Source organism: Crocuta crocuta, unplaced genomic scaffold (genome assembly GCF_008692635.1).
Source record: "Crocuta crocuta isolate KB4526 unplaced genomic scaffold, BGI_CrCroc_1.0 scaffold551, whole genome shotgun sequence".
NCBI classification, from domain to species: domain Eukaryota; kingdom Metazoa; phylum Chordata; class Mammalia; order Carnivora; family Hyaenidae; genus Crocuta; species Crocuta crocuta.
Window position 1 is genome coordinate 190,017 of NW_027530969.1, and position 12,845 is coordinate 202,861.

Sequence of the window (12,845 nt, forward strand, 5' to 3'; positions counted from 1 at the left end):
TGAGATACCCTCATGCCCCTTGAGCCTAAGCTAAGGTGTTGGTTATTCTGGGATGTTGCTCCACACTTTGGTGGTTTCTGCCCTCGGACAGAGACCAGACATACACACTTAGGAAGAAAACCGGATCATGAAGGAGATGAAGTAAAGAAAAATTAATGGCATATATAGTGGGTTTCATAGGAATCCCAGGGAGAAAGAGCAGTACAAGTTGGGGGGGGGAGGCAGTTTGGAGAGGCCTTAAGGAGGAATTAAAGGGTAGGCAGAACTTGGATCAGGTTATTTAGGGCAGTCATGAGAGGCAGGAAACAGTGCTGTGGAAAGCTGGGCATTATGTCATTGGGTAAATGTGTGTAGGGCTGATGGGTAAAGTGATTTGCCTGGAGTTGAGAGCTGGGTCAGAGACTCAGGGAGCCACAAGACCAAGAGGCCTGGAGCGCCATGCCAAGGACTTCCGGTTGTGTCTTGTTGATTTTGGAGAAGCCCTGGAAGGGTGTGTCAGGAGCCGGCCTGGAGATGTGCTCTAATGACTTTAGCCCACATTGGAAAATCTCTGCTTTTAGAAAATGGGGGCAGAGTCGGGGAAGAAAACGAGTCTGTAAAGGAGCCAAAAGTGGTAAGGGACACAGGCAGAGAACTGTGCCGGTGATGTCAGGGAAACTGAGAGGAGAAAGTTCCAAGAAGGAGGAAATGGCCAACAATGTTGACTGTTTATAATTGATCTGAGAAAGCCAAATGGCACAGGCTGAGAGAGCAATGGCTAGATCTGAAGCAAAGGTGCAGGGAGACCTCGCATTAGAGAAGTTCCAGAAATGGGGAACTGAGTAGTGAATACAGGAGGCAGAGCCAGGCATGAAGGGGATTTCAAGGTGGGGCTGGCCTGTGCTTGTCTGAAGGGAGAGGGAGAGAAGCGGGAGGGAAATGGGCACATGGTGAGGGAGGAGTCAGCCGTGGGTAAGCTTTGTCTTCAAAAGAAGAAAGGCTCTCTTTTGGGGATCACAGGATAGGAGAAATGACATATACAGACAGACTTGTTGCATTTAATCTTTTTATAGTACATATGCATTATAAAAATTTAGAAAAAGGAAAAAAAAAAACCAGCACTTTCTCCTGACCCTCAAGGATAATTGACAAGCTTTGGATGAGCATTTTTCCAAAAATCTTTCTGCAAATATTGGCACACAGATTTTTTTTATATAGATAAGATTATACTTTCCATGTGATTCTCTGTATGTAGTTTTAAAATTCAGTGATAGAACTTAGATATCTTCCTTGGGCAAAAAAAATATATATTTTTTAAACTTTATTTCTGAGAGAGAGAGAGAGAGCAGGGGAGAGGTGGAGAGAGAGAGAGGGATACAGAGAATCCCAAGCAGACTCCATGCTATCAGCACAGAACCCGACATGGGGCTCAATCCCACAAACCATGAGCTCATAACCTGAGCCAAAATCAAGAGTTGGACACTCAACCTGACTGAACTTTGAGACCCAGGTGCCCCGGGTTACATTATTTTTAAAATGGTTGCATAGTATTCCATATATGACTTTACAATAATTTATTTAACCAATCCCTTATTGATGGGCATCTGAGTTATTTACATTTTTCCTTGGATTTATCACAGCGCACAGTGATTCCTGGAATGGGGGTTGCTGAGTCAAACAGCATCCTCATTTGAAGTTTGGAAACAGAGGACCACACTATTCCAAAAGCATGAGTGGGTCCCTCAGCCCCACTGGGTTTGAGGTGTAACACATGGAGGAAGTTTGGAGAAGGAGTAGGATTTTGATGTTTGTAGAAAAGGAGGAGGTGAGTTCACCTTTGGAGAATAAGTGGTCAGAGAAGAGAAGGAACAGTGAGTGAAGATCCAGGTGGCGGGACTTGATGGAAGCCAAATCCATACCATTCTCTGACGTGCTCCCACCAGGCTGGGGTTCCCCAGAGCAATGCATTGGAAACAGGCTGAGGGGGCCAAGGGCACAAGGGCCAGGAGAAAAAGCTAATGGCTCCAGCAAGTGGGAAGCTTATCCTGGGGGGCTAGACTGATAGCAGGGTGGAGGGAGGAGTGTAAAGGCAGTGCAGTGGGGAGTTTGAAGAGCAGTGGGAGAGGTCCTTGAGGTCCAGCAGATGCGACAGCAGTAAGCTTTCTGTTCCAGAGGGCATGCCAGTTGAGCTGTGGCTGAGGCAGAGAAGAGACCTATAGATTCCAGATCAAGGAGCTTGGAGGTCTCGAGAACCAATGGGCTTTCAATAAATGTTGCTTCCATTAAAGTTGATGGCAGGAGAAAATGATAAGGAAATAATAAGTGTTCCCCAAAGTAGGTGTCCCTCTGAATACCAGTTCCGCGGGATTTAATGGATCTTTTTTTTTTTTTTATCAAGAATGGCAGGAAGTTCTATGGTCAAATAAGTTTGAGAAACATAAAATTAAATACAGATTGAGATGAGCTTTTTTTTTTCTGCAGCCTTGTCAAAATGTTCACTATGTTAATGTGAGCTTCTAAGATAGTAATAGAGTATGCAGCATTTTCCAGACTTATTTGATCAAAGAGTTTTTTTTTTCCCACAAAGAATATTTTGGGATTAGTGTTCCACAGGACGTCTTTTGAAAAGGGGATTTCTTGAAAGTTGGAAATTGGCCCTGAGCATAAGGGGCACTGGGAAAGGATGAAAAATGACAACAGCAATTCCAGAAGGACCAAAAAAAGAGTCCCAAGAGAAATGACAGCCACCACCATTTATCAGGTATTTGCTCTTCACCAGGTCCTTGTCATTTATTGACTCATTCGGTTTCCACAGCAGCTCTGTGAGTAGATGGTGTGCTCTCTAGTTTGCCTGTGAACCTGGGAGAAGGGAAGAGAGTTCCCACAAGACAGACAGCAGGGGCCTCAAGTGGTAAAACACAGGAAGAGTGAGGGGTTTGAAGATCCATATTTGACCACAGAGATCAAACAACTGGTGATTCCTGTCTCTCCCCCACCATTCCCGCAGGGTTTCAGAGTTCAGGGGGAGCGGAGGAGTCACTGTCTACACAGAGGAGGACCAGTGTGTATGTGATAGGGGAGGGTTGACTCTATTGCATGGAGTGAATAGAATAGGCAGGGTTCTTTTCTCAACTGGCGGCCACATGTCCCTTTGAAGGGGTTTCTAGAAGGGGTGGGCATCTGGAGTTATCACAATAATCAGGGATTGCTGCTGGCATTTAACGCGCTCAAATGCCAGTGGGTATAAGACCGGTCTAACAAAGAATTGTACCCCCCAGATGCTGGCCCTGGGGTTGGGAACACAGAGGGCAAGAAAGGGGAGGAAGGTCACTGGGGATAAAGAAGGCTTAGGATAAAGGGCAAGTCTCCCCTCAGCCTCTGTGGTACCCAGGAGCACAATGGGAGGCAGGCTGTGGGCTGGCTCAGAGGACTGACACCAAGGTGGGCAGGAGGAGAGAAAAGACCTGACCCGGAGCACTGAATGTGCATTTTAGGAATGAAGGAGCAGGGAGCAGATAATTGTCACAGGGAAGCAGATCATGACAACTTGATGAGCCAGAGAATCTGAAAGGGAAGGAATGGATTCGTTAGAGCAGAGAGGGGCAGACGGATTCCCATCGGAATATAGCTGTATCCACACAGGAAGCCTGTGGGGAGGGGGTAATGGCAGGGGGTTCTAATGAAAACAATTTTGCAACCTTAATTATAGCATTCTGCAACCCTAAACTACAGCCATTCTGCAACTTTAAATATAGCATTGGCTCTGGAGAAGACTCTGAAATCGTTATTTTTACTGACCCAATTGGCTGTTTTGAAAACCCACTCTGTGAACTCTGTAGAAGATAATCATCAAAATATGTTCCTTGAAGTTCCCAAAGAAAGACCTTTTATTCTGTTCCTCGAATCTCTCCCCATCGCTGACTCTGATGGAAGATTGCAGTCCCAGAAAGGCCATGGAGTGAATTAACTCCATATTTTTGGTCAACCAAAAGAAAGCCAGAGTCGACGACCGCAGTTGAGTTAGCAGTTGGTTCACAGGTCCAGGCTATTTCCCACCTCCAGGGAGAAGTGAACGGAGCTCAACCCCAACAGAGTCAGCAGTCACGGCAAGAATGTGCCAAGGAATGAACCTTCAATCATGTGTTCTACGTGGCTCTGTGGGAGCAGAGGCTTAAAAGGGGAGTGGGGGGGCGCCTGGGTGACTCAGTCAGTTAAGCATCTGACTTCAGCTCAGGTCATGATCTCAAGGTTCGTGAGTTCAGGCCCTGTATTGGGCTCCATGCTGACAGCTCAGAGCCTGGAGCCTGTCTCAGATTCTGTGTCTCCCTCTCTCTTGGCCCCTCCCCCACTCATGCTCTGTCTCTCTCTCTCTCTCTCAAAAATAAACATTAAAAAAAATGTTTTTAAAGTAGCTTCTCTTGTGGCTGTCCTGATGTTTGAGTTGGACATTATGACCTGAGGTATGAGGGGAACAGAGCCTCTTTTAAATCTTCTGTGGTTGCTACAGGTATGCTTTATGCAATCCTGGCCTTCGAGGGCTTTCGGGTTGTTCATTTTAAACATTGCCTGCAATTTGTGTAGAGGTCGCTAGGTGAGGAGTAGAGCCTGGCTGTGCCTTTGGTGGGTCATTTGTGGGACCTGGCTTCTTTATCACAGGGACCAGGATATATACCTCGTGACAGCTATAATCCTTTGGGGCCTCTGGAACAGGGGAGGCAGAAACCAGCTCATAAAGCCTTAGGGGTTGGCTAACTGGGCAGCTTGCCACCCAAAGGCTTATAGTCTAATCATTACCATTTTTTCTCCAGGGTCCTCTCCCAAGCCCACCACCTCTTGTCACAATTTATGCTAGAGTCAGCAAAATGAGAAAAGGAAGGGAACAAAGAGAGAAAGCAACAGAACCTACTTCTGTAGCCTCCCTTCAGACACCCATGGCCTACCACATGGCCTGTCCCTCAGCCATCATAGACACCTGGCACCCATGATGTTTGACACTCAGCTCTCCCCCTGCCGCGCCTCGATTTTCAGCCTGCCGGAAAATCAGGGCCTTGTTTTAGAGAGCCATAAAATGCTGGTGCTACTCTAAGGTAATTGATTGGGACACCATTGGAAAATAATACTCCCCCTGACCCCCCCAAAAGAGGTCTTTTAGCTTTAGGAGAGGACTACCACATCTCTTGTTCTGGTTCTGAGAAAGGGAGGGGGAAGCAGACCCTACATTCCACTGTGCCCCCCCAAGTTCATTCCTTTCCTTTAACATTTTTTTAATGTTTATTTATTTTTGAGAGAGAGAGATAAAGCATGAGCAAGGGAGCAGCAGAGAGAGAGATACACAGAATCCAAAGCAGGCTCCAGGGTCCAAGCTGTCAGCACAGAGCCCGATGCAAGGCTCAAACCCATGGACTGTGAGATCATGACCTGAGTCGAAGTCAGACCCTTAACTGACTAAGCCACCCAAGCGCCCCCTTTCCTTTTCAGTTCAAACATTAGGTCCCTATAGGTGAATGCTAAACCTCTGCTGCTTTAAGCCTTTGCATCCTCCATGCATTAGCACCCCCAATACCCCCAGCCATGGAGAATTAAGAATACACCAAATTTAAACCATATTTGAAGTCATTGGTCTTTATTTTTTAATAAAAATGAGCTCTTAATGGAAATGGCAGATGTCAAGAATTAATTAAGGATTCAGGCTTTCGCAAAGGGATCAGTAAACCCATTTCTTTGGAACACACACTCTGGGCTCAGCCCTGTGCAGACTGAGGCTGGAGGAGGATTTCAGACCTGAAGAGGGTGTAAACAGATGTCGGACCTGGAAGGAAAAGACTTATCCCAGCTCTGTGGCCTGTCTGAGCTGGGTATATGCAACCCTGCAAGCCCTCTGTGTGTGTATTTCGATCTTCCTTCAGATCCCTGGACGTTCAGGAACCACAAACTAGCTGGCAGGTCACTTCACCTCTCCAGGCCTGTGGATCAGTCATAGGTGGGCTCTGTGACTTTTAAGTTCCTTCCCACTCCCTGTTTCTGAAAACACTTTGACGTTTATTTATTTTTGAGAGACAGAGCGCAAGTGAGGGAGGGGCAGAGAGAAAGGGAGACACAGAATCTGAAGCAGGCTCCAGGCTCTGAGCTGTCAGCACAGAACCCGACACGGGGCTCGAACCCACAAACCATGAGATCATGACCTGAGCTGAAGTCAGATATTCAACTGACTGAGCTACCCACATGCCCCTCGGAAAACACTTTGGAAAGCTAGTGAACCCATTAAGTTTGCCACAAAACCCCTAGGAACAGGCAGGCATGGGGGACAGAGAAGGGGAGGAAAATTCTCTTCCTCTGTGTCTATTGACCCTGTTTGGCCCAGTGCAAGGAGAGAGTACAGACTCCTGTCTAATCAATCATCCTCTGATCAATCATAGCCTCTGTATCCTCAAGCCAAGCTTTTCCCAATTCTTTAAGTCTGTTTTTTCCCCCTGTCCCCTGACCGGAACAATCTTGGTGTAATGTGAATATAATGAGCCCGTGCTTGCAGAGGGCTTGGCTTATAAAAGCCTCCCAAATGCTTTGGATTATGGTCTCATTAAAATGAACAAGGCTGAAGTGGAGAGTTGCTACAGCATTCCAGACAGAGGTAAATTAGAGGTCCCCAAGGCCTGGGGCTCTGTACTGGTGAACAGGAAGTCCAAAGGATTAGAAAGAGGAGGATACCCCTTTGGGGATCCGGAAGGGTGTGAGCTATGGAGCTGAGATGTCAACAGAGGGAACGGCGCCAAGCACTTGTGAACCCCTCATCTACAGAGAGCCAACTGGCAACTGTCATTTCCCTGCCCATGGGCTTCAGAGTACCGGAACAGGGTATTGGTTAATTCTCACTTGCTAATGATGGCCAATTTGGGGGGCCCTCAGTGGGAGAGCAAAGTTTTGACAAAGCTGTGTGCTTTTGGAGGGGGTGTTTGCTGAAGGTCAGTGTCAGGCTTGCTTGATTTAAGTTCTCCCAGATCCCTTGCAAAGGCTATAAACAGCGAAGTGATGAAATTGGCCCTGGAGCCAGAACAGGGAGGAGGCCTAGCCACAAGGGAGGGCAGAGAAGCACCATCAAGGGGTGGAGAGAAATGAGAAACGGGCAGGAAGGCCTTGAAGGCATTTCTGCTCCAACGAATGGAAGGAATACCTCCCCCAGGGACCATGGTGGCGGTAAATCCGACAGCACACAGCGTGGTTCTGGCTGAGATCATCTGGGGCTGAGATGTTAGGGTGAGGTTTTGGTCAGATGGAGCATAGAAGGCACCAAGGGATCCTAGCCTACCTCATCTGAGGCTTCCATTTATGGGAAAGGGCTGGTAATCATGGTAACTCCCTAGGCACAGTTACCCTTGACCCTTGTAAACTATTGGCAGATTGATGGCATGATGACAGCCTAAGGTACAACACTGGGCTGAAAACATCGATTTCTTAGGCTGTTTATGAAGTGATCAGTAGTACCTGCCATGTTAGCCCTCCTTCTGCCATTGTACCCGCCCTCCTCCAAGGTGCACGCGCACACACACACACACACGCACATACACACAACACACACACTCATGCACACACACATGAGAATACACTAGCTCTATCAGAGAGAGGCTACCTGGAGTTCATCACTGTGGATGGGAAAACAACCAGAATTCAGGAGGCTTTGCCACTAGCTAGCTCTGTTACTTTAGCCAGGTGTTAAAAGATAACCCCCCGGCCCCAACTCAGTGTCCTCACCTGGAGAGTGGGGAGAATAACGTCTCACCTTGTTTCTCTCTCAGGCTAGTCATAAGGACTGAATGCAATAATGTATATGAGCCCAGGTCTCCCCCCTCCCCCCAGATTAACTCAGAATCTTTGAGAGTGGGGCACTAACCTGGGCTCTTGACCAAGCTCCCAGGAAGTTCCCCAGGTGAGCATAGACCCACCTACTACTGGGAAGCATAATGTAAAATTGTTCCTAAATTCATTGAAAATTGTGTTGAGCATGTTTCAGTGCCATATACTGCACAAGGGTCTTTGGACAAAGCAGTGAATAAGACAGACATACTCCCTGGCCTCAGATCTTACACACTGGGGAACAGAGCTACTGAGTAAATAATAAAAAGTATATTGCCTTCTACAGTTGGGAGACAGAGCACACAATGCATGGAGAATACTGACTATTCCCATTTGCGAGCTCAAGGAAGGCCACTTAGGAAGTGACATATATGCTGTGACCTGGAGGTTAAGCAGGAGGCATGCATGGCAGTGATGGTGGCATCTTTAATTTGGGGTCACTCTCAGTCCCTCCCCTCCTGAGCCCATTCAGGGCTGCCTTCACTTACCCGATGTTCTCGCCCATTCTGCCTCCTGGCTCCTATGCTGATCGGTGGTCACGACTGCACAGCGTTTGGGAAATGAGGTCTCAGTGTCCCTCAGGCTGCTTCCAGGTCATTAGCAGAGCCCCTGAGCCCTGTCCCTTCTACCCTCTCACCTTGTTCCAGAAGCAGGGTCACTTGGGGGCGCCTGGGTGGCTTAGTCGGTTAAGCGTCCGACTTTTGCTTAGGTCATGATCTCGCAGTTCGTGGGTTCTGTGCTGTGCTGACTGCCAGCTCGGAGCCTGGAGGCTGTTTCAGAGTCTGTAACTCCCTCTCTCTCTGACCCTCGCCTGTTCATGCTGTCTCTCTCTCTCCTAGAAATAAATAAAACATTAAAAAAAAAGAAGAAGCAGGGTCACTTGGCATTGGGGGACATTTGCTCATTACTCTGAGGAGGCGGTAGGCATGGCTGAAAAGATGTTTGAGTTCAGATCTCAGCCTCACCACATATTCTGTAGGCTGTTAAGTAACATTCTTAACTTCTCTGAACCTCAGTCTTTTTGTCCATGGAAGTGATACTTGAGACTGTAAAGTTTATAGGGTTGTCGTGAAGATTGCCACAAGGCAAGACCCAAATTTTCATCACATTAAAAAAGGGAAGAAACAAAAACAAAACTTCAAGCTTCTACCTCTAGTGTTACTGGCTTAAAATATTCTTGGGAGATGAGGCTTTTGTCCTAGATAAACTACAAGGTTTAACCAAATGCCAAGGTTAAGTTGAAAGAAAACTGAGGACGTTTCCAAAGACGAAGAAAAAGAATTCAAATTAAGAGCTGAGACAGATGGGTTCACAAACACAGAAGCTGATTGTCAGGAGCAAGGCTGTAAGTGGCACCAGGAGGGGGCAGCCAGCTCGAAGACACCCACCATAAAGCTTGTCACACTGTCACCCTGTGAAACTCTGGGACAGCCATTCTGCCTGGTTTGGGGGGTTTTGTTTTTGTTTTTGCTCTTGCCCCAGTCTTTTCTGATTGGTCGCAGTCTCCCTACTGGTTGGTCAATGCCAGTACCTGTGGCATTTTGAAGCTCAACCCAGCTAGTCTGCTCCTTGGAAAAAGGGGAGGGGAGGAGTGAGAGGCTGAGTGGGGTGGGGGAATCCACCTGTCAGAGAGCTGACAAGGAAACTGCATGTGTCCAGAGAGTCCAGAGGGTGGAAATGGCTGTGCCAGGTAGATATAGGCTTGCCCTCACAAGGGTCTGGGGGTCCAGTTTATATTCAGTGTGCACTTGGGCAAGCCAATTTTATTTACTTATTTATTTAAAAATTTTCTAATGTTTATTCATTTTCAAGAGACAGAGAGGGACAGAGAGAGAGAGAGAGAAGAGAGAGAGAGAGTGTGTGTGTGAGTGGGGGAGAGGCAGAGAGAGACACAAAGAATCCAAAGCAGGCCCAAGGCTCTGAGCTGTCATCACAGAGACTGAAGGCTCAAACCCATGAACTGCAAGATCATGACCCGAGATGAAGTTGGATGCTTCACCCAATGAGCCACCCAGGCGCCCTGGGCAAGCCAGTTTTAAAAAGCAAACTGCAGTGGTCCCAAATTGGTTGTTCCCTTGGCACCTGGCAAAAGTCAAGAAAATCACCTCTGGAAGAAAGAGTCCTGAATAGAGATCCCTCCGGATTCTGTCATTTAATCAGGGGCTTCAGTGTGGATGCCCTTCCACATCTCCCCACCCCATCCCCTCCCTCTGGTAGGCACTCTGGTGGCCCCTGGAGCTGTGCACACACAAGCTTTAGCAGTTTAGAAATAAATATATTGAAACATCTGCAAGACACGTAATAAAATGTTATATTCTTATGAAAGCCTTGAACACACACACAAAATCCAGAGCTCAATGGAAAAATGAGCAAAGGCTACATATAGACAATACATGGAAAAGAATAGCTAGCAAGCACTTGATAATGGTCAGCCTCTTAATAATTATTAAAAATTTTTTTTAATGTTTATTTATTTTTGAGTGAGAGAGAGAGAGTGTGTGTGTGTGGTGTGTGAGCAGAGGACAGGGAGAAAGAAGAAGACACAGGATCTGAAGCAGGTTCCAGGCTTCAGCACAGAGCCTGGCACGGGGCTCAATCTCACAAACTGTGAGTTCATGACCTGAGCCAAAGTCAGACACTTAACCAGCTGAGCCACCCAGGCACCCCTCATTTGCTCAGTCTTGAATTAATCTAAAATAATTTAAGAATTGCTTTACCCATGCTACAATAATAAATAAAATTACTTTATAAGTTTAATATTTGTTTGCACTTCCCCAGGTATATCCTGCTATATCCCAGATAAAGATTACATAGTCAGAACTAATTTATTTAGTTTACTTAGATTAAATAATTTAGCTAATTTATTAGGTTAGTTCTTCCTTTCCTTCAGTATGCTTTGTATTCATTCAAAATGTAAGAAGGTTCATTTGGGTCTAGGTAGGTTTTTTTAATCAATAAAATTTAATTTTTTGAATGTGTAAAATATCAACATGTTTTCAAAAGTCAAAACTATACAAAAAGTTTCACTCAGAGAAATGCCACTCCTTCTGTGTCCCTTTCACCCCATTCCCCCATCCCATCTTTTATAGAAAACAACTTTTTGTTTTTGTTTTTTTCCTTCCTGTGTTTCTTCTCTTAATAATAAGCAGATGTATACATGTTTTCTTATTTTCCCTTTTTTACAAAAAAGGTAGCATACTGTATATTTGCACTTTGCTGTTTTTATTGAATATCCCCTGGAAATCACTCCATGTCAGTTGATAGAGATTTCCTTATTCATTTGTATAAGATGCATAGGGTCCCATTGTGTGTATATAACCATAGTACATTAACCACCCCCACCCCTGCTTGAACATTTAGATCTCAGTTTTTGCAATTACAAATAATCCTGCAGTAAATAACCTTGTCATATATGTTTTCAGATTGTTGGAGGTATATATTATGGATAAATTTATAGATGTGTGATTGTGGGGTCAAATGTATATGTTAAATTCCCCTCCACCAGGTCTGGTCTGTTTGCATTTCCACCCCAACTCCCCATACCCTGGCCAATGGAGTATATTGTCAGCCTCTGCATTTTTGCCAATCTGATAGTTGAGAAATGTTTTCAAAAAACATTTTTTAATGTTTAAAAACATTTTTAATGCTTATTTATTTTTTGAGAGAGAGATCATGAGTAGGGGAGGGGTAGCAAGAGGGAGAATCTGAAGCAAGCTCCAGTCTCCAAGCTGTCAGCACAGAGCCTGATGTGGGGCTCGAACTCGTGAACTGCGAGATCGTGACCTGAGCCAAAGTCAGACACTTAACCAACTGAGCCATCAAGGCCCCCCTCACACTGTAGTTTTAAATTACATTTGTCTTATGAATAAAGTTGAATATCTTTTCATTTGGTTAGGGTACCTTTTTTTTTTTCCAACTGAAGTATAGTTGACACACAATGTTACATTAGGGTCAGGTGTACAGTATAGTGATTTGACAAGTTTATACATCATGCTATGCTCACCACAAGTGTAGCTACCATACAACACTATTATAATACCATTGGCTATATTCCCTATGCCATACCTTTTATCCCCATGGCTTATTTATTGCATAATTGGAAATACTTAGGGGACATTTTTTTTTTTTAGCTCTTTCCACAATCGCCTGTTCAGGTCTTTTGTCCATTTTTCTAAATTATTTTCGGTTTTTGGTTTTCCTCTTTCATCCATCCCTTCACCCCCCTTCCTTCCAGTAACCATCAGTTTGTTCTCTATAGTTAAGAGTCTGTTTCTTGATTTGTCTTCTTTTGTTTTCCTTTGCTCATTTGTTTTACGTCTTAAATTCCACATACAAGTGAAATCATATGGTATTTGTCTTTCTCTGACTGACTTATTTCACTTAGAATTATGCTCTAGCTCCATCCATGTTGTTGCAAATGGCAAGATTTCATTCGTTTTATGGCTGAATAATATTCCGTTGTGTGTATATACACCACATCTTCTTTATCCATTCATCTATCGATGGGCATTTGGCTGCCTCCATAATTAGGCTATTGTAAATAATGCTCCAATAAACATCAGGTGCATGTATGCCTTTGAATTAGTGTTTTTGTATTCTTTTGAGGGGGTAAATACCCAATGTGTGATTACTGGATCCTGGGGTAGTTCTATTTTTAACTTTTTTAGGAGCCTCCATACTGTTTTCCACAGTGGCTGCACCAGTTTGCATTTCTACCAATTGTGCAAGAGAGTTCCTTTTTCTCCACATCCTCGTCATCACTTATGTTTCTTGTGTTTTGATTTTAGCCATTCTGACAGGTGTGAAGTGATATCTCATTGTGGTTTTGATTTGCATTTTCCTGATGATGAGTGATGTTGGCATCTTTTCATGTGCCTGTTGGCCATCCGGATGTCTTCTTGAGAGAAATGTCTATGTCTTCTGTCCATGTTTAATTGGATTATTCACTTTTGGGGTGTTGAGTTTTAGATGTTCTTTATGTATTTTGGATATTGACTTTTTATCAGATATGTCATTTA